The sequence below is a fragment of the Mytilus galloprovincialis genome, chromosome 9 (genome assembly GCF_965363235.1).
Source record: "Mytilus galloprovincialis chromosome 9, xbMytGall1.hap1.1, whole genome shotgun sequence".
NCBI classification, from domain to species: domain Eukaryota; kingdom Metazoa; phylum Mollusca; class Bivalvia; order Mytilida; family Mytilidae; genus Mytilus; species Mytilus galloprovincialis.
Genome location: NC_134846.1, coordinates 43,003,533 through 43,027,122, shown reverse-complemented (window position 1 = coordinate 43,027,122; position 23,590 = coordinate 43,003,533). Strand labels below are relative to the sequence as shown.

General features: G+C 33.7%; 1 long non-coding RNA gene across 1 annotated transcript; it reads right to left on the bottom strand.

Moving 5' to 3' along the window:
- Positions 1-326: 326 nt before the first annotated feature.
- LOC143046901 (uncharacterized) lies at positions 327-14,048 on the bottom strand. The gene is made up of 4 exons (XR_012969299.1): positions 13,810-14,048; positions 12,707-12,821; positions 4,991-5,115; positions 327-418 (listed from the first exon to the last, which is right to left on the bottom strand). It is a non-coding gene; the product is annotated as an uncharacterized LOC143046901 (long non-coding RNA).
- Between the last annotated feature and the right edge of the window lie 9,542 nt (positions 14,049-23,590).

Sequence of the window (23,590 nt, the reverse complement as noted above, 5' to 3'; positions counted from 1 at the left end):
TACAGAAATTCAATCCTGATATCTATGATGAGTTTATTTCAAAACTTGTTGTTTCGAAATGAGTAGTTGGCATTCTTTAGAGAAATCGAACATATATTATTAGTGTCTACGTTACAGCATCAATGTGGACAGTTTACTAGTACTTGTGTTACAAAAATATATACCTAAATAAAGATATTATAGACTGTAGAGAGTAAACAATTTTAGGAACTAGCCAAAACTCATAAATACACTTAGTACAAATATATATAGTAAAAGTGATGCTAATTCTGCATAATTGAATCAAAAAGTACTAACTAAAATAAATTTTAAAGAAATTACCCAACCAAAACTCTGATGTCAAATTTCCAAACCCATTTTCATAATCAATCCATTTTCGGTAGAAATCTGTTGCTCCATTCATTCTGTTCTGGAAAACCTTTAAATATCAGAACCGTATAGCAATAAAATATGTAGTAAATTAAATAGAGAATAAATTCACTTCAGAATAAATGATTCTTCCTGCATACGACCTGTCTGTCTAAAGCACATAGAACAGGACAAGATATATAATAGAAATGAACTTACTTTTGATGTTTAATGCACATCATTATTTATGTTATATTATATTCAAGATGTTAATTTTCTTAACGTTTGATAATGCCTGTTTTTTATATACAATTTGTTGCAAGACATTTCGTTATCATGTTTTAACAGATAATGTACATAACACCGTCTGCTTGGGAGAGGACGTTTTACGAAGAAAACGCGATATGCAGACTGACACTAGGATGATTGAAATTTTTAGTTTAGCTTAACATATTATAGTTCTCAGTTATTTTAAAAACAGGTATATCTGAAGAAAGAAACAAGTATCTGGCGCATGAAAATCGGTATCGTATATTTTTAACACGTTCATTGATTTATTTACCAACCGTTACAGAAATTCAATTGATGCAGATTTTTAATATAAAAAATCTATCAACTATGGACTGAACACACGTTTTGAATTTTGCATTTATCACAACTGCATGTGACCAAGTACTGTTCATTTATATCCTTATACAGACAAACTAACTTATTGTTGTTATTTATCATAAGTGTCATGAAATGATTATTCTTATATAGATTCCGCATAATTTCCTCGTCTTGTTCATATTGGATTTCGTTAAGCAGTATTGTTATCCGTTTATAAATTATTTTTATATTATTCATTATTTTTACCCTTAATGGAGTCTAAATTGAATTTCATAGAATGGTTTAATGATTCGTCAAAATGTAGTTTATATCATGCTTTTTTTCTTAAAAAATATGATAAGTATTGGTAACTGAACTGTCTTTCACAATTTCTACTTTCTTTTTGGCTAATTATTATATATTTAATTGATCCAACTTTTTGTGTACTATACATATGTGGATATCTATTTTTCTTTTTTTCTTTTTGGGCTGCTTGTTTGTTATCTATATCAACCACACTTGCAATAAAATGCATTAGTATTAAAAAAAAAAAAAAAAACATACTATAGATTCTTTATCTACGTATTCTTTAAGAACTTAAATAGTTCTCGTTTAACTTTTTTTTTTCTTTTTTTTGTTATCTCATTGTTTGTATTGTATTATAAAAAAAAAAAATTATTGATGTTGTAATGTTTTTGCCCTTTGGGGCCCATAATTGGAAATAAAAATATCTTATCTTATCTTATCTTATCGGTAGTGCAAAATTGTCAGATTTTGAATAGATTATGCATGGGAAAACATGTAATTAGAAAAACTACACATATAATATTAGACAAAATTTGAGAAGACCGCTTTGCTTTCAGATATAAAAATAAAATAAAAAAAGAATGTGTCCCCAGTACACGGCTGCCCCATTCGCACTATTTTCTATGTTCAGTGAACCGTGAAATTTGAGTAAAAACTCTAATTTGGCATTAAAATAAGAAAGATCATATCATATAGAACATGTGTACTAAGTTTCAAGTTGATTGGACTTCATCAAAAACTACCTTGACCAAAAACTTTAACCTAAAGGGGGACAGACGGACGAACGGACGCACAAACGGACGGACGAACAGACGGAAGAACGGACGAACAAACCAGAAAACATAATGCCTCTCTACTATCGTAGGTGGGGCATAAAAAGAAGCGGGGTTGTTTGAGGTGTCTCCGAACTCTTTTTTTTCCGAAATGATAAAATAGGCAAATCCATTCTGTTTCAAAAATTGCTTAATCTGCGTTAACTCCCCTAATGTTGAAAAAGCAATCAATAAAAATAGTCTGTTTTTTTTGTAAAATACAGCCTTAAAATACGATAAAACACATATTCTAGTACAATGTCCTGATTTCGCTTTGGAAACAAAGCCATATTTTAATTACAATAAACCATTGGCTGCACGTGATTGACGTCACAATTGCAAATACAACGTTAAATTTTTTTAACAACGCCGAGGTCGAATTCGAGAAACTATATGAAATCATGTTAAAAGTAAGTTTTTTTTCTATATTTTTTTTTTTTTTTTTTTATCGTTCAACTATAACGTTTCGGTTCATCAAATCACAATTGGCGACGTTTGAATATGTTTTATTGGTCCTCTAGAACTTCTTGACAATGAGCTTAAAAGCAAAACATGAAAGAATTATTTCTTAAATTTTCTATATTAATAATATATATAATAAATATTAATATATAAATATTAAAAGTCTTACACATAAGTTGAATACTAATCTCGAAATTTGAACATTTCATAAAAGATCTAGACCGATTGTTATCTGCTATTTCAAAATTCAAGATGGAGGAAGACACCGCAGCTATATGTACCTCTAATCGAATTGTCGACAAATTCCAAAAAAAAACCCTCAATTGCAAGTGAAGAAACGATGATTGTATGTGTAGATAATTAAACCAATAGAGCAAAAATCGAGATTAAAAGTCAAGCAATACATAATAACCTATGTAAAGTTTCGCTTGTTTTCTTACGAATTTACAGATCCTATTAAAGGATAAAATAGAAATTATAAAAATTATAAATTAAAAACCAATTGTTCAGATAACAATTGAAGGTCTTTTCACATCAAAATTTTTTTGATAAGAAGCTAGTTTCTCAAGCTGATGCTATACCTAATAGTTTTGATATGCTTTAAAGTGAACTAAATGCGATATTGTGTTACTTCCGGTCTCAAATGATAGCTTATTGCACTCTGATTCCAAAAATATATAGTTTCTTTATACTTGTATGTGTACAACGAGTACTTTTACATGAAAAAAATGCAAAAATCTGTACTTCAATTTATTTCGTAAAGGTAGATAACTCCTATAAAATTTCATCAAATCGGTTCGATCCAAATTAGCCAAAAAAGTCTGAAATTGTAACGAACAATGTAGAAAAAGAATTATATCGATATCTTTTCTTGTTACGAAGGAGATGCACCCACTTGATCAACAGTGAATAGGGAGATTACTCTTACAAAGAAAATTGTTTGGTCAGGAATGTATGAAAATAAAAAGCGCATAAACTGTATGATACTATATAAGAAATATCTCAGCGACATATTGCGAAACAAAACTTTTACGCGACAACAAAATTTGGCGAAGAAAAAAAGTTAATAATAATTAAAAACCATTTGTTCAGAGAACAATTGAAGGTCTTTCCACCAAAAACCATGTATTTTGATATGAAAGTAGTAAAATTTGGTCGCAACTAACAATTTAGTAAAAATAATTTGTTGATATCTTATACGGTTTTTGGGAATAAGTGAAAATAAGTCAAATTCAAAAATTAGATTATGACCTTGACCTTTGACCTAAGCGACATCTATCAAAACAAAAAAGCACCGTCAGAAAAAAGTGGTGAAAGAAGAAAAAAATAATATTAACAATAATCAGAAGAAAAACAATAGGTCTTTCCACAGAAAGTGGAAATACCTAATAATAATAATTACCAATTGTTCAGAGAACAATTGAAGGTCTTACCACCAAAAACAATGTTTTTTAATATGAAAGTTGTAAAATTAAGTTTAAAATGTCATTTCAATCGTAAAATGTTACTTCTGATAATATTTGAATATTTACTTGACACTGATTCCAATAATATCTGGTTCTATATACTTTTATATTAATAAAGTACAAAAAATAGCTACTTCCGGTTTACACAAGGTAAGTTCCGGTTGTTTTTTTCAAGGTTAAATGGTTTGATACCTTTTGCCAAAAGTCTCATGGCTTTATGATGTATACATGTACATATGAGGTAAAAGCAAAGATCAAAATCTAGAACGTCAAATTAAGCTATGACCTTGAGATCAATTTCAAGGTCATAAACCAAGGACCTTAAATCAAAAGACCATATGTCTTAATCATATTTGATTAATGAGTTATATCACCATACGCATATTTTTTGATACAAGAGGGGAGAAAACCCTTTTACGTTCAACGTACCCTTGCAATCAAAATTTACGTATTAGAATATGACCTTGATCTTTGACCTTGACCTAATTTTCATTTTTTTTCCAAGGACCTCAAATCAAAAGATCCTAGGTCTCTATCACTTATGGTTTACAAGATAGAAATGCATATCACTTATATCAAACTCTCATATGGAGTGTTCATATTGCTTCGGTCAAAATAGGACAAATCATGCGAAGGATATAACGAGCAATTTTATAAAATAAATTTGTCGTAATCTTTTACGGTTGCGAAGGAGTAGTGGACACAAGGAAAACAGTGTTTGGGGAGATAACTCCTACGAAGAAATGTATTCGGTTACGCAGGGTAAATTTCAAAAGCGCATAAACTGTTCGATATCATAAATTATACCAAATATATTGAAAAGAAGAACAGACATCCCACAGCCATGTCTAACTCCTGTTTTTACCTCAAACCAGATGTTGCTTTGCCCTACACTGCAAGTGAAATTGTTGTAGAAACTTTATATACATACAATATTATGTAAATAAAAATAGATACAATTATGTAATAACTATATCTTAGTAAAATCCATATCTTCACTACACTTACTGTCCATCCAAATCCTGCAGTATCCATGTCACAATAAACATCAAATATCGCATTTGTTGGATATATTGTATATACCCCCGATTCACTTCCGATAGGAAGATCACTGCAGTCACGTGGGTGCAATTCTAAAAAAAGTGATTTAAAAAATAAATTTGTTTTCGTTTATTAACTAATTTAATATGTATCGTAGAGTGCACAGAGAATAGATCAACAATGATACTTTGTGATAATAAAATTAATATGAGATTAACATTTTCAATTGTTTAACTTCTTTACATACTGGTCCTTTATGTGACATGTGTAAAGTACCTTTCCTTTTTGATAGAGGACCATGATTGTTTCTGTAGTAAGTGTGATGTAACTGACGAAGATTGCAATTTAGCAGTTTCATACTTATCAATTTAATCAGATAGTAAATAATTATTAAGAGTCATTCTCTGTAAGCATCAAAATCATGTGGAAATGACATGTCACAGAATTGGTTCAAAATTTGTAAAAATGATCTAACAGTTGAGATATACTGAAAAATACAACCAGTTTCATGTAAAATTTTGTGGTTGCTATGGTAACGGCTTGAACACTTTTTTGTCAATTTTGGTGAGGAAAAAAGGCTAAAAATGTGCAATTTTAGTTAGATGAATACTGCCTTTAAGAGAATAAAAAAGAAAATTGTGTTTGTTATTATGAATAAGTATGGTTACGAAATATTTAAAAATTGCATTAAAAAAAATATATTATATAAAAGTTATGTCAAGAACCTAGCTCCAAAAAGGGTCAAATTCCATGTGTATTGAAAATCCAATTTTACCCTGTTTTGAAAGCTTCGAAAATTTTCAACCCAGATTTTCTCAATATGGCTAAAATAATTTTTAATTAGTTTAACCATTGCTTAATCAAAATACAAAAAATTGGGAGGGGTATATTTGAAAATTTTGCAAAATTCAATTTTTCAAAAACATGGTTTTTCGAAATTACAGTTTTTGATATTGTTACAAAAAGAATATTGAAATTGACAAGAATGATTTATTTGTCTGCAAATACTTAATCTTGATCTCAGAAAAAACAAATGTTATCAAAATTAAATATATCAACTGCTGAACTCTAATATCTCAATTAAAAGCCCCTTTTAGTTACCCCTGTGTAGCAGGAGTAGCTTCCCCTGAATTACTCTTCAGACAAGAAGACACAAACGTTTTTGTTTGTCTACAGAAAACAATTCAAATTGTGGGACCATAACAAATGTATTGCAAAGTACTATAAACACAATAGAATGTGTTTTGTTTACCGCTCGCAGTTTAATCACAAATAAGACTGTTGAAAACATTCCCAGTGCTCTACTGAACTTGTGAAAATGAAATCATTCCATCAATTGGTTATTGTGCTAAATTATTTTAGTTGAAATTTTACAAATTATACAAATGAATTTTTTGTAATGTTTAACACATTCCCAACAATTGCTCATGCAAAATGCCATTTAATGGAAAAGGGAAAGGAAAACTCTGTGCCTTGTGTTGAGTGAAATCGGAACACACCCAATATGTAGACAATTAAAAGAAGAGATTGGGTCGAGCAGTAATTGATGTGAACCTGATGACAAGAGAAAATGTTCTGCCAGAAAGAGACATACTTGTGACATGAAAACAATATCTAATCTTTAACTGTAAGAACTTGGTAAGTAAAAAATATTTTTCCTGAAATTATTGATGTGGGGATTGGGACAAAGAACAGGACTCCAAGCCGAGATCACCATTTATAGCATTATCTACCTGTCTATTAAAAACAGCTGCGTCATGAGTGCATGATACGTCCGTCATATTTTCAAAGAAAAAAGTTAAATTACTTCTCAATGTCATATTAGCTAATGTATGAAAATCAAAAGTTAGCTTGCATCAATAGGTATAAATAAAGGCAACAGTAGTATACCGCTGTTCAAACTCATAAATCCATGGACAAAAAACAAAATCGTGGTAACAAACTAGAACTGAGGGAAACGCACCAAACATAAGAGGTGAACAACGACACAAGACTACAATGTAACACACACAGAAACGGACCAAGCATCAGACAAAATCCCACGAGAATAACAAATATAACATCAAAACCAAATACATGAATATTGGATAGACAAGTACCGTGACACGTCTTATCGCAATGTGAATTTAAAGGAAAAAATGGTGGGTTGAACCTGGTTTTGTGGCATGCCAAACCTCGCACTTTAATGACAATGTTAAATATAACATTGAAATGACAACATAATATTACAGGACTACAATACAAATAAATAGGAAAACGTGTTAGACAAAGAAACACATGATTAATGGATAACAAAAAGCATCAGGTTTAAAATTCAATACGCCAAAAACGCGCCTCGTCCACACAAGACTCACAAGTGACGCCCAGATATAAAAGATCGAAAGTGAAAAAAAGTACAAAGTTGTACAGCACTGAAGATCAAAAGTTGAAAAAGGTTGTGTCAAATACGGCTATGTTTTTAAGCTTGGGATAAGAACATCCTTATCATTTAGAACAATTAATGCTATTGCAAACAGTAAATTTTATTAAATGAATATAATAAATATACAAAATGAAACTGAAGTATTAACTAATTACTGAAAACAAACACGAATACATAATGCAAAGACCAACACAATAGACACACCTGACTCAGTTCAGGCTTCAACGCAATAAATCATAATAATGACGTCACATACGATGGTGAAAAAGCACGAAAATTATGTCACATTTGAATTTATGAAATTTGAAAACGGATCATCAAAAAATGAAAAATTACGTCACATTTGAATGAATAAGATATAATTAGGATTGATTTAAGATTATATTTGAACTAAATACTGATATTGCATTTAATAACAATGCACATTTTAATACTTATAAATAGCAAATTAAGGAAGCAATTAACTATTTATTATAAAGCTATGTCCGGTTTGTTTTGAATCTAACTTCAAACGTAAAATATCGTACTGATTACGTTGAACAAAATCTAATGCGGTGATTAATTTCTTTACCATAACACATAAATATAATAGAAAAGACGTTAACACATTTGACAAAATCCGATGAGAATTACAAATATAACATTAAACATTTAAACTAAATACATGAATTTGGGATAGACAAGTACCGTAACACGTCTTATAGTAAAGCGAATTCACAGTCACAATCGGGAATAAGTCACGTTTGGTAATTAAAAGATTAGACGACATAATGACAAACCGCATGTGGTAAAAATGTCCTTAGCTAGTTTGGTTAAAGACACTTCGTATGGATCCATCAATTCGTGATGGTGTCCATAAAATTTACGGAGTGTCAATTTCAATCTGTCCTCCTCATAACTTTGTTGAAGCAGTTTCTGCGTAAGGAGCACACAATAAACAATTCACCAAAGTTTCATGATATTGAAGAAAGCATTTTTCAGTTTTTGTAATAAAAAAAACCCTGGTAAATCCCCCCTTTTTTTAATAAAACCTTATGACCATGATGACTTGGAAATGTAAATTGTAAAAATTGTAAAATTATAAAGGAAGCTTACATCAATAGATATAATCAATTCACCAAAGTTTCATAAGAATTGCTGAAAGCGTTTTTGAGATATTGTCTGAAAAGTGGAAAATCCCCCTTTTTAGCTCACATGAGTCATCACTTTGCGTCCGCCGTCCGTCGCCTGTCGTCGTCAACTTTTTAAAAAATCCTCTCCTCTGAAACTACTTGTCCAAATTTTACCAAACTTTTCCACAATCATCATTGTGGTATCTAGTTTTAAAAATGTGACCGGTGACCCGGCCCACCAACCATGATGTGTCTGAGGGAAAATGTGACTGTTTTAGAGTAAACAAAACTTTATATCACCTTCAGGCATTGAAAATAAATAATTTGTTTCATTGTATATAATTTTTTACTTTGTGAACTTAAATTACATATTGTGGAATGATATCTTTTATAAAAATGTGTATATTTTTCAGGAAATGTAATACAGAAACCTACTGAGTCTGTCTTGTTCCTTTTTAACAAGATCTAACACAATATGATGGTAGTGTCACTAGAACAACAATCGAATAAAGATGTTACTGTTTGCTACAACGACCATTCCATTACTTTTTTCGAGAAACATTGAATGAGGAATGCCAGAACAAAACTCTTAATAACAGTCATCTTCAGCTTGACATGAAAAGAAAGTTGAAGCAGTCAACCTTTATATTGATATATCTAAGAAAACAAATAGCAAATGCCTCTACTAGTGCACCATTTGTTTATCAACATATTACTGATAGACTTGGATTTGAAGGGAGGTAGAGAAAAATGTGATATTCACAAACAAAAAATGGAATTTCCTATTCCAAAATTTAGCAACACATATTGTTAAGAAACATGTACCAAGAAAACCATAAAATTGTATGAAAGTACTCAATATATTCGATATAGTTTGATAGTGTAAAATATTTGATATGAATAATTAAAAAAAAAAAAATCAACAAATGATAATCCTGTTTTCCAGTCATGCAACAGAACATGATGTGGCTACAGAGCAATATATTACAATAGTTTTATAACTGACGATGCAGCATGGGCTTTGCTCATTGTTAAATGCTATATTAGGGTGACTTATAGTTGTTAATTTCTGTTCCCTTTAATTTAGTTTCTTTAAAGAGTTGTCTCATCGATAATCATACCATAGCTTATTTTTAGTTCACCTGGCTCGAAGGGCCAGGTGAGCTTTTGTCATCACTTGGCATCCGTCATCGTTGGCGTTAACCTTTTACATTTTGAACTTCTTTTAGAGAATCACTGAATGAAATGAAACCAAATATAGCATGAATGTTCCTTATGAGGTGCTGACCAAGATTTGTTACTTTGTAGCCGCTCCATCATCCAAGATGGCCACCAGCGGGGGACTTAGTTTAACATAGGACCCAATTGGAAATGCATACAAATGTCTTCTTCTAGAGAACCACTGAATGGAATGAAACCAAACAGAGCATGAATGTTACTAATGAGATGCTGACCAAGTGTTGTTACTTTGTCGCCATTCCAACATCCAAGATGGCTGCCAGTGGACGGACTTAGTTTAACATAGGACCTTTTGGGAAATATATACAAATTTCTTCTTTTAGAGAACCACAGACTGAAATAAAACCAAACATAGCATGAATTTTCCGTATGAGATGCTGACCAAAAGTCCAACGTCCAAGATGGCTGCCAGTGTACGGACTTAGTTTAACATAGGACCCTTTGGGAAATGCATACAAAATTGTCTTCTTCTAGAGAACCACTGAATTGAATGAAACCAAACATAGCATAAATGTTCTTTCCTATTGAGGTGCTGGCCAAGTGTTGTTATTTTGTAGCCAAATTTTATTTTTCTTTATATGATTTCAAAAACCCAAGTAGAGTCAGGTGAGCGATACAGGCTTTTGAGAGCCTCTTGTTTTTACTTTTTGGAATTTTGGATCATCAATGCTCTTCAACTTTGTACTTGTTTGGCTTTATAACTATTTTGATATGAGCGTCACTGATGAGTCTTATGTAGACAAAACGCACGTCTGGCGTACAAAATTCCAATCCTGGTATCTTTGATAACTAATTATAATTATCATATAGTGATAACGTTTGTTACAATTAATTCAATCAACAAACTGTCTGACATTTTATCATATAACAAAAAGAACTACCTAACCCCCTTTTCCCAATAAAAAAATGAACTCAAGTCTTTCTACTTAAAACTCTAAGATAGTAATACAGTCATATCTAATAAAAAAAAAATGTTTTATAGTTTCACATTACATAGATATCCATTATTTATTCTTTGCTTGATTTACTTTTTATCTTATTATAATCATTGCTGTATCAACTTTGTAGAAATTAAAAATATTTCTCTGAATAAAAACTACAATATCTTAATCTTACTATGTTAAGTCAACATGACCAAAATGGTCAATTGACCCCCTAAGGAGTTATTGTCCTTTATAGTCAATTTTTAACAATTTTCATAAAATTTGTAAATTTTTACCAACATTTTCCACTGAAACTACTGGGCCAAGTTCATTATAGATAAGGATAGTTGTAAGCAGCAAGAATGTTCAGTAAAGTAAGATGTACAAAAACATCACCATCACCAAAACGCAATTTTTTCATCTGTTTCTTTTGTTTAATATTCACATAGACCAAGGTGAGCTCTTTAGAGCCTCTAGTTTTGTAAATTCCATCAAGTCAAGTTATCGAAACATAAGTTTGGAGAGCAATGGTTTAGTATGGTTATGAAAACAATTGCAACACATACTATGTAAAAAGAAAAGGCAGATAATTAAAAGATTGCAATTCAGTCATTCATTATAAAGTTACTAGTTTCCAACAACTTGCATGCAAAATGTAGATTTCAGTTGTCTTATCAGAGAATATATGAAAAAAGTCGACAGACAAGATCATTCGAAGGATTTGTTTTGTTGTTGTTTTCTTTTTTTGTATAAAAATCATGATATTCATATCTATTTTTTCTTTTCCTTGACTACATGTATGTAAGGTATCAGAATGTGTTTAGTTTATCTTCAAATTGTTATTTGATCATAACTAATCATTTGATATGATAAGGATTGCAATAATAACATTTATGCCTGAAGTTTTTTTCCTAAAATAAAAAAAAAAAAAAGAATCCAAAAATTCAAGTGACCTTTTTTTCAAAATTTTTTTTAAAAAAAATAAAAAATATACCCTCTGAGAGATTTTTGTCAAGAATGCATCAGATGCAATATTGTATAATGATGATCTTCGTTTATGCCAAAAAATCTGGAAAAAAAAATTGAAGCCATAAAAAAAGGTTATTTTGTGTTTTTTTGCAAATCTTGATTTTTGGAAAACATCAAATTTTAAATTTCGAAATTTTTACTTTAGATGAAAGAACTTTCCAAACTTTCAAATGTATTTTGAAACACTAATAGATAATAGTTTGATAGCAAAAGAAAAACTGGGGATAGATAAGTCCAGTCTATTACAAAGAAAGCGGTAAAAAAGGGTAAAAATGGACTTTTCGTTGAACCTTTTTGACGTTTTTCACCCAAAATCAGAGCAACTTGTGTCCATGGCAACCAACACTTCAAATTTTGAAATGATTATTATTTTTGTTGTTAGTGCACCATTACAAACCCATGATATGAAAATAAAGTATATCCATGAGTATGCATTTCTCATTTTCTTTGAAATCCTTTGATGCTTACAGAGAATGACTCTAAAGTTTTATAAGTTGTGTATCAATGATCAAAGGTACTTTCTTCACTATTTTTTTTTAAACTATAATTTGTAATTTAACTTTTGTTGAAAAAAAGATATGACAATGCAAATGTTCTAAATAACGCCATTATTTATCACTTCTGACATCATGTGAAACGACAAAAAAATTGTTTTTTACTTCGAGCATCGAGGAATATCGTTCACATAAAAAAGTTTGAAAAAAACAAATTTTTGAATATGCTTACCCGAATTTCGGGTTTACATGAAACTACATCCTTAAAAACCTACCGATTAGCTGCTGGAAAGAGGGAGAAAATTGCGGTTTCACTCCAACATTTAAAAGTCCCGTATGAAACATAATCTTAATTAAAATGTGTTATTTGTAAATGTGCATTGGATTAAATGAAAATTTAAATAATATGCACTCTGAAAAGACTAAAGTAAAGTAAAGTAAAGTGCAATGCAATACCAACTTACCTGTGCTAAATACAGGTGAAATAATGTGCAATGGAACACAATAATAGTCCGGTCCCTTTTGCATACAGGCCTCATTGCGCTTACAATTATTTCCTTGGCATTGACCAGCTAATTGCTGAAACCGAGTCAAACAATTAAGTGAACATCATCATTTCACTTAAAATAATGATGGGAAAAAGGGGGGGGGGGGAGGGTAGGGGTGAAAAGTACATTTAAAAAAAAGTTGTAATTTTAAAGGCTTCATCACTACATTAATAAAGAAGTTATTTTGTTTTACTAGCCGTATTATAATTATTTCTGTGTAAGATTTGTAGTATTTTTTCCTTAAAATCTGCCCTTTACAAATACAAATGTATACCAGCTATCTAGATTTCCCTGACAGTGGTTCCTAATTTTGCGACACTTGACCTATTGATGCAAAACAACAACCCCTTTCGCAATGTAGCACTCTCATTTTACTTGCGATATCATCCAAATTGTTCGTCAATGATTGACGTATTCTGAAATGAGGGACAAATATTAAATGGCGTATAGCCATTAAATGTCTTATACCTTTTTTTAAATTTTGTTATCAATTTCAAATTTTACATCAATTATCAGATTTATTATCAAACGGAAATTTCATTGGAAATCAATATAGATACATTTTCAACTTTCATAAGGAAGATTTAAATTGTTGATTATAATGCATGCAATTGTTATTAAAAATCACTATTTAATAATAAAAATGCGCGATTTGACTAAATTGCAATTAAAAAACATTTGTAAAGAACATCACGATTAAATTATGAATGCAAGTTTTATAATTGTAAACCTAATACTTTCGCCTTAACGAATTTATAGAAATATTGAAATAATTTCAAAATTTACAGAGTATAAAAATACATATGAAAGACTGCCTTTCTATCATGTCTATAGACTAAAACATGTTTACATTGAATACTAGTCATTCTATGTTAAAAAAAAATCTTTAAATACGATAAATGGTAAGCAAATATGACTATATTTTGTTCCAAAAAAGCATTATAAGAAAGGGTATTTAAATGTGCTATATGTTCTGGAATAATTTGCCATAATGTTTTTGACATCTTTTTCGTAATTACCTTTGGAAAGGTTGAGGCCGCAACAAAGCTATTTCCAGTACTTTCGATTATTCCACATTTGCTGTCCCCGGGATCAGCATCATTAATCTGGCAAGTTTTATTCCATGCTATAAAATTTATAGATTTGCATACCTGCACTCTCGAGCAAAACTGGGCGCAAAATGACCACATCGGCATAGATACCGTAAACAGGACGTGACCACTATATATTATATCTTTTTGTTTTGTGATAACAACTATTTCACATAATGTCCAAGCAAAGAAGAAAACTACAAAAAATGTCAGACAGTACATGTTGTGCCTTCTGATTCACCATGGAAAGTTTCTGCTTTTTTTCGAAACACTTTGTGTGTTCAATTGAGAGTCAATGTATAACACTGACAAGATCGACTTGTAAATGTTGTAAAAAGGTCTCTATTTATTCTGTTGTCAGGAAACTGAAACTAAATATTAACATGTATACTGCAAAATTCATGAAGAAGTGACATTTTGCAAATCAATTCAACTCAAATTTCGTCAAAGAAAAAATACATAACTAATGCATTTCGGAGATTTAATGTCATTTTTTAAACATCTTGTCTTTTCATACAATTTCTAAAACTTTTACCTTTCAATATTATCTTGCAAACATGTATAAAGTTTCGTTGGATAGTCCTTTATCTGGAGAGTCTTTCTGTTTAAGTCGATAAGAAATAAAATACAGACTATAGATAATTCAGATTAAAATTTCAAGATGTTATCATAATTTAAAGTTAAAATTCAAAAAGAGAAAATATTTAAAAAAGTCAATTACTTCAAGTAAGAAACATAAGAGATATGTGTTATGTGCTAAATTCAGAGAAAAAAAAAATCATGAAAATATTTCTTAACTTTTGCCTCGGATTTTGATAAGATTTGCTTACAAGAACTTAATCACCGTCTTTTTTTTAACCGCAATTCGTCTGAAACAGTATCGACCACTTATTAACTATACATTTATTAGTATTACCAATGTCATTTCAACTGATCGGGCGGAGCTTACGTTTGAATTTGCATAAGGACAGTCTATTTGAAAATGTGTGTGAATAGGATAATTGCCGTTATAATTATTACTGATTTCTAATCACCTATCAGTGCCATCAAAGGAATTAACAAAAAAATAACTGGACACTTCATTGATGAGTTTATCCTAAAACGCCTATCTATAGATGTAATCGTTTATTATGAGCGAAACGGTTAAACTCCGCCCAGTCAAGTGAAATAAATTGAGTAATAATTTGAAAGCTACAAGAAGCTTTTAGCACCTGAGATCACCCCTAGTTTGTGGTGGGGTTCGTGTTGTTTATTCTTTAGTTTTCTATGTTGTGTCGTGTGTACTATTGATTTTCTGTTTGTCTTTTTCATTTTTAGCCATGGCGTTGTCAGTTTGTTTTAGATTTATGAGTTTGACTGTCCCTTTGGTATCTTTCGTCCCCCTTTGCAATACATATACATGTAAAAGGAAATGCAGATGAATCATTTACATCTTAAATTATTTTATGGGTCTAACTTATTTTACCCTCAGATGATTTTTTTTAACTTGCATTGTCGCACTTAATTAAATATTGTCGTGTTATCATGGAGTTGTCTTGTACATGTATCTGTGATCCCGTTTTATCAAGATGGAATAAAATTTGATTTCTATGACATATGATATATCGAATAATTTCTACTGCTAAATGACAAATTTAAATCTGTTTAAAAATGATGCGTCCTGTATTATGTGTATTGAATTTAATAATGGGTCATACGATAGCTGTCCTTTAAAATACGTTCATAGTTGACACGGTGTTTAGTCGATAATATTTTCTTGAGATTTCAGGAAAACATAAGGCTTGTATCCGGATAAAACATACATAATTTATAACGTCAATAAAATACTATTTTGCGACACGGATTTGACCCAACAATACTCACTTGCAAAAATGCATTCCCTCGAAAATCGAAAAAATTCTCCCTCCTCAATTGACGAAAAAAGAAAAAAATTGACATGAAAATGAATCAAATTATATTGATTGTGATAGGTTAAAAGTCATCTTTAATTATTAAACAGTTTTGCATGTGATCAATGCCTTTCGTTTCGAAATTAAACACTGAATAAAATTACAAATATAAAGCAACATTAATTTATGTTTGTTCAGTGTTGGCCAGAAGACTATTGCCAATAAAACATAATTAGTGTGTTTGTCGTGGATTATAATACATGTTAGACGATAAGTTATGTTCTACAATACGCAGACAGTGAATCGTTGTCTGTCTGGTAGATACAGTACATTAAGAATTTAAGCACTCACAGTCACACAAATAGATATTGTGTTATTATTTATGAGTTGTTAGTTTAGGCTACATCCATGTCTGATATATATTTTTCTCCTTTACCGGGAATCATTACTAGCACGAGTTGTACAATCGTCTGCCTGACAAGTTATGTTTTAAATTGAATAACGACTACGACGCATCATGCTTGTTTTCAGACTCTTTTTGTTAAATAGAGACAAAAGATACCGAAGGGATATTTAAGCTCATACGTCGTATATACTAACAATGCATTGGCGAAAAAATAACATTCAACTGTATAAATAATACAACTAAGACAACTAAAAACGGAGCCAAAGGATTCGACCAAAAATTAGGTGTTGTCTCGAGGGCTCTGGACGTAGATCCTGATTCAAATTAGTAGTTATCAAAGGTACCAGGATTTTAATTTAGTACGCCAGACGCGCGTTTCGTCTACATAAGACTCATCAGTGACGCTCATGTCAAAATATTTATGAAGCCAAACAAGTACAAAGTTGAAAAGCATTGAGGACCCAAAATTCCAAAAATTTATGCCAAATACGGCTAAGGTAATCTTTGCTTGGGATAAGAAAATCCTTAGTTTTGTAAGCAGGAAATTTATAAAAATGAACACATTATTGATATTCATGTCAACAACAAAGTGTTGCCTACTGGGCTGGTGATACCCTCGGGGACGAAACATCCACCAGCAGTGGCATTGTTAGACCTGACGTACCGCTGATGTCAGTACAACCCCAATCATAAGTTTAATTCGATGGATTAAAAGAGGAGGTGGTTTGGGTTTGACAATTGAAACATTAGTGAAATAGATATTTCATTACGGTCAACCAACATTTGATGGTGTCCGTATTATTTTCAGAAGAATTATTGCACTTTCAAGATTTGAAACTGTTGGTTTTATAATTATTTTTTTGAGCATCGCAAATGTATCAAAAAATTCATGCTATGAATTGCAAGCTTGAGAATATGGTTTCACTGGGTCGATACCTCTGCTGGTAGATCTAAAAAGGGCCCCAAACCAAAAATTAATAGTGTTAAACCATTCAAACGGGAAAACCAACAGTCTAATCTATAGAAAAAAAACCGAAAAAAGAGAAATACTTATTAACCACATCAACAAAAGACAACTACTGAACATCGGATTTCTGAATTAAGACATGCAGGTGCAATCAATTGCAGTTGGTTTTAAGTTTTCCGGTGTGAGTCAAGGCTCCTAGTTGAGTACTGTAATGATTCAATTCCATATATAGTGACTTGGAATACTACATCTTCATATATATAGAATCACAAAAAACAAACAAACGAAGAAATTACTAAAAAAAAAATAGAAAAGCATTTATCGTCTGTTCCAAGTCAGGAGTCTCTGGCCTTTATTTTTCTTATATATTTTTAAATAATAGATATAGGTAGATGTTTTGATTAATAGAAAACAAGTACACATTTTTATTAAAAGCTAGCTGAAGGCCGCTTCCGGGTTCAAGAATTTCTTGCTGTATTGAAGGCCTATGTGTTGCCCTTGTAGTGGTTTTGCTCTTTAATCAGCTTGTTGTCTTTGTCACATTCCTCATTTCCATTCTCAATTGTATTGGTATGTAAAACACGTATAAGCTCTTAGAACAGTTGCGTATGTTTCTGTCGAAGTTTTCTTAATACATAATATTATATGAAAAATGGACTAGTGTGGATCTAGCCGTCGATAGCAGCCAGCGTTAATATTCATGAGGCCAGCCTTCAATAATATTCATGAGCCGGCAATAATATTCATGAGATGACTTGCGTTCGAAGAAGTGTTGTTAGAAACTATGAACGATAACTATGATTAAATAACGTTCCTATTTATATGTGATATTACTTCAAACAGGCATGTCAATGGGTGTCTTCTTCGAGGTCCGCGTTTACTAAATTAACTTTTGGTCTTCTTCAAGGACTTCTAGGTCTGCGTCTTTAAATAACATTGTAAATGTAATAAAAACAATGCAAATGCTTCCATACATATAAAACAAAGTAATGGTCTTTTAACATTCTGTGATAAGAGAAATAATGTAAACTGAAGCAATAACAAGTTGAAATAAATATAATTAAATATAGAAATTTAATGGGACATTACAACAAACAAATAAAGTAAAGAACAGTTCTTATTAAAATTTTGTGATTATTGAATTAATGTAAGCTACAATAAATAAATAAAATGATTGAATACTAGTATAGAAATTTAGGAATTACAGAGAATTGATGGTCATATGGGCATTTCATAATTTGTTCGTTGTTCGTTGTCTACAAATATAGTCCAAGCATGAAACTAAAACATACAATACAGACAGTATTTTCTATTTAAACAGATCAGAAAAAATAGAAAAATAGTTAATTGCAAAAATAAAAACAACAGAAAAATAAAAACTGTCAAGTACTATTTCAATGACATATAATTCTTCAAAATTACGGAGACCAATCTCAGTCATTAATCTTAACATTAACAATTTATATCATTGCCTTTAAAATGGCCCGTAGCACTTATGCCCTAAACCCGTACGAGTTAGTCAGGAAAGGATAAGGGGGGGGGGGTACCCTGGTATATCACAAATTCGAAAATGAACTATTGCCGGCTGGCCAAACGAAGAGATTCTCCACGTGGGCAATAATACCAGAGGAAGAGGTACTTATTGCCTTTAAAATGGCTCTTAGCACTTGTACCCTAGACCCGTACGAGTTTGTCAGTAGGGGGTTATATGGGGGAATATGGTATTCCGGTTTACAACGAATTCGAACTGAACTATTGCCGGCTGGCCAAACTAAGAGATTATCCACATCAACCATCATACCAGAGGTAGAGGTTGGTATTGCCTATAAAATGGCCCAGAGCACTTATGCCCTAGATCCGTACGAGTTAGTCTGGAAAGGATAAGGGGGGTACCCTGGTATATCACAAATTCTAAAATGAACTATTGCCGGCTGGCCAAATAAAGAGATTCTCCACGTGGGCAATGATACCAGAGGAAGAGGTACTTATTGCCTTTAAAATGGTCCATAGCACTTGTACCCTAGACCCGTACGAGTTTGTCAGTAGAGGGTTATAAGGGGGGATATGGTATTCCGGTTTACAACGAATTCGAACTGACCTATTGCCGGCTGGTCAAACTAAGAGATTCTCCACATCAACAATCATACCAGAGGTAGAGGTTGGTATTGCCTATAAAATGGCTCATTACACTTATGCCCTAGACCCGTACGAGTTAGTCAGGAAAGGTTAAGGGGATACCCTGGTATATCACAAATTCTAGAATGAACTATTGCCGGCTTGCCAAACGAAGAGATTCTCCACGTGGGCAATGATACCAGAGGAAGATGTACCTATTGCCTTTAAAATGGCCTATAGCACTTGTACCCTAGACCCGTACGAGTTTGTCAGTAGAAGGTTAAAAGGGGGGATATGGTATTCCGGTTTACAACGAATTCGAACTGAACTATTGCCGGCTGGCCAAACTAAGAGATTCTCCACATCGACCATCATACCAGAGGTAGAGGTTGGTATTGCCTATAAAATGGCCCAGAACACTTATGCCCTAGACCCGTACGAGTTAGTCAGGAAAGGATAAGGGGGGTACCCTGGTGTATCACAAATTCGAAAATGAACTATTGCCGGCTGGCCAAATGAAGAGATTCTCCACGTGGGCAATGATACCAGAGGAAGAGGTACTTATTGCCTTAAAAATGGCACTTAGCACTTGTACCCTAGACCCGTACGAGTTTGTCAGTAGAGGGTTAAAAGGGGGGATATGGTATTCCGGTTTACAACGAATTCGAACTGAACTATTGCCGGCTGGCCAAACTAAGAGATTCTCCACATCGACCATCATACCAGAGGTAAAGGTTGGTATTGCCTATAAAATGGCCCAGAGCACTTATGCCCTAGACCCGTACGAGTTAGTCTGGAAAGGATAAGGGGGGTACCCTGGTATATCACAAATTCTAAAATGAACTATTGCCGGCTGGCCAAACGAAGAGATTCTCCACGTGTTCAATGATACCACAGGAAGAGGTACTTATTGCCTTTAAAATGGCCCATAGCACTTGTACCCTAGACCCGTACGAGTTTGTCAGTAGAGGGTTAGAAGGGGGATATGGTATTCCGGTTTACAACGAATTCGAACTGAACTATTGCCGGCTGGCCAAACTAAGAGATTCTCCACATCAACCATCATACCAGAGGTAGATGTTGGTATTTCCTATAAAATGGCTGATAGCACTTATGCCCTAGACCCGTACGAGTTAGTCAGGAAAGGATAAGGGGGGTACCCTGGTATATCACAAATTCTAAAATGAACTATTGCCGGCTGGCCAAACGAAGAGATTCTCCACGTGGGCAATGATACCAGAGGAAGAGGTACTTATTGCCTTTAAAATGGCCCATAGCACTTGTACCCTAGACCCGTACCAGTTTGTCAGTAGAAGTCTAAAAGGGGGATATGGTATTCCGGTTTACAACGAATTCGAACTGAACTATTGCCGGCTGGCCAAACTAAGAGATTCTCCACATCGACCATCATACCAGAGGTAGAGGTTGGTATGGCCTATAAAATGGCTCATAGCACTTATGCCCTAGACCCGTACGAGTTAGTCTTGAAAGGATAAGGGGGGTACCCTGGTATATCACAAATTCGAAAATGAACTATTGCCGGCTGGCCAAACGAAGAGATTCTCCACGTGGGCAATGGTACCAGAGGAAGAGGTACTTATTGCCTTTCAAATGGCCAATAGCACTTGTACCCTAGACCCGTACGAGTTTGTCAGTAGAGAGTTAGAAGGGGGATATGGTATTCCGGTTTACAACGAATTCGAACTGAACTATTGCCGGCTGGCCAAGCTAAGAGATTCTCCACATCAACCATCATACCAGAGGTAGAAGTTGGTATTGCCTATAAAATGGCTCATAGCACTTATGCCCTAGACCCGTACGAGTTAGTCAGGAAAGGATAAGGGGTGTACCCTGGTATATCACAAATTCTAAAATGAACTATTGCCGGCTGGCCAAACGAAGAGATTCTCCACGTGGGCAATGATACCACAGGAAGAGGTACTTATTGCCTTTAAAATGGCTCATAGCACTTGTACCCTAGACCCGTACGAGTTTATCGAGGAAGTCTAAAAGGGGGGATATGGTATTCCGGTTTACAACGAATTCGAACTGAACTATTGCCGGCTGGCCAAACTAAGAGATTATCCACATCAACCATCATACCAAAGGTAGATGTTGGTATTGCCTATAAAATGGCTGATAGCACTTATGCCCTAGACCCGTACGAGCTAGTCAGGAAAGGATAAGGGGGGTACCCTGGTATATCACAAATTCGAAAATGAACTATTGCCGGCTGGCCAAACGAAGAGATTCTCCACGTGGGCAATGGTACCAGAGGAAGAGGTACTTATTGCCTTTCAAATGGCCAATAGCACTTGTACCCTAGACCCGTACGAGTTTGTCAGTAGAGAGTTAGAAGGGGGATATGGTATTCCGGTTTACAACGAATTCGAACTGAACTATCGCCGGCTGGCCAAACTAAGAGATTCTCCACATCAACCATCATACCAGAAGTAGAGGTTGGTATTCCCTATAAAATGGCTCATAGCACTTATGCCCTAGACCCGTACGAGTTAGTCAGGAAAGGATAAAGGGGGTACCCTGGTATATCACAAATTCTAAAATGAACTATTGCCGGCTGGCCAAACGAAGAGATTCTCCACGTGGGCAATGATACCACAGAAAGAGGTACTTATTGCCTTTAAAATGGCTCATAGCACTTGTACCCTAGACCCGTACGAGTTTGTCAGTAGAAGTCTAAAAGGGGGGATATGGTATTCCGGTTTACAACGAATTCGAACTGAACTATTGCCGGCTGGCCAAACTAAGAGATTCTCCACATCAACCATCATACCAAAGGTAGATGTTGGTATTGCCTATAAAATGGCTGATAGCACTTATGCCCTAGACCCGTACGAGCTAGTCAGGAAAGGATAAGGGGGGTACCCTGGTATATCACAAATTCGAAAATGAACTATTGCCGGCTGGCCAAATGAAGAGATTCTCCACGTGGGCAATTATACCAGAGGAAGAGGTACTTATTGCCTTAAAAATGGCACTGAGCACTTGTTCCCTAGACCCGTAAGAGTTTGTCAGTAGAGGGTTAAAAGAGGGGATATGGTATTCCGGTTTACAACGAATTCGAACAGAACTATTGCCGGCTGGCCAAACTAAGAGATTCTCCACATCGACCATCATACCAGAGGTAGAGGTTGGTATTGCCTATAAAATGGCTCGTAGCACTTATGCCCTAGACCCTTACGAGTTAGTCAGGAAAGGATAAGGGGGGTACCCTGGTATATCACAAATTCGAAAATGAACTATTGCCGGCTGGCCAAGCGAAGAGATTCTCCACGTGGGCAATGATACCAGAGGAAGAGGTACTTATTGCCTTTACAATGGCCCATAGCACTTGTACCTTAGACCCGTACGAGTTTGTTAGTAGAAGGTTAAAAGGGGGGATATGGTATTCCGGTTAACAACGAATTCGAACTGAACTATTACCGGCTGGCCAAACTAAAAGATTCTCCACATCGACCATTAAACAAGAGGTAGAGGTTGGTACTGCCTCTAAAATGGCCGATAGCACTTATGCCCTAGACCCGTACGAGTAAGTCAGGAAAGGATAAGGAAGGGGTACCCAAGTATATCACAAATTCGAAATGAATTATTGCCGGCTGGCCAAACGTAGAGATTGTCCCCGTAGGCAATGATACCAGAGGAAGAGGTACTTATTGACTTTAAAATGACCCATAGCACTTATACCCTAGATCCGTATGAGTAAGTAAGTAGAGGGTTAAAAGTGGGGATATGGGATACCGGTTTACAACAAATTCGAACTGAACTATTGCCGGCTGGCCAAGCTAAGAGATTCTCCACATCGACAATTATACCAGAGGTAGAAGTTGATATTGACTCTAAAATGACCCATAACACTTATGCCCTAGACCCGTACGAGTCAGTCAGCAAAGGGAAAGGGGTTTATTGAACTGTTGCCGACTAGCAAAACTAAAGGATTCTCCACTAGGGCCACGATAACAGGGACAAAGGTAGTTATTAGCTTTAAACTGGATAATAGCACTGATGCCTTAGACCCGTAAGATTTTTCAGAAGAGGGTTAAAATGGAAATTAACTATTGTTGACTGGCCATACTAAGAGATTCTCCACGTTAGCCATTATTGGTTAACCTATCGCGGGAGCATAACGTCCGATTTATTGTACTTGTCCATTGTCGACGTCGTACTGTCAGTGACTTCGCCTTGGAATACGAATATGTATATTTAATGTACTGGCTGAACAGTTGTTGTAGTACATATTGCCTTAACTATCATCTTTATTTATGATACCGTGACCCGGATCTCGAAAAAATGAAATCAGTCAGATCGGAGAAC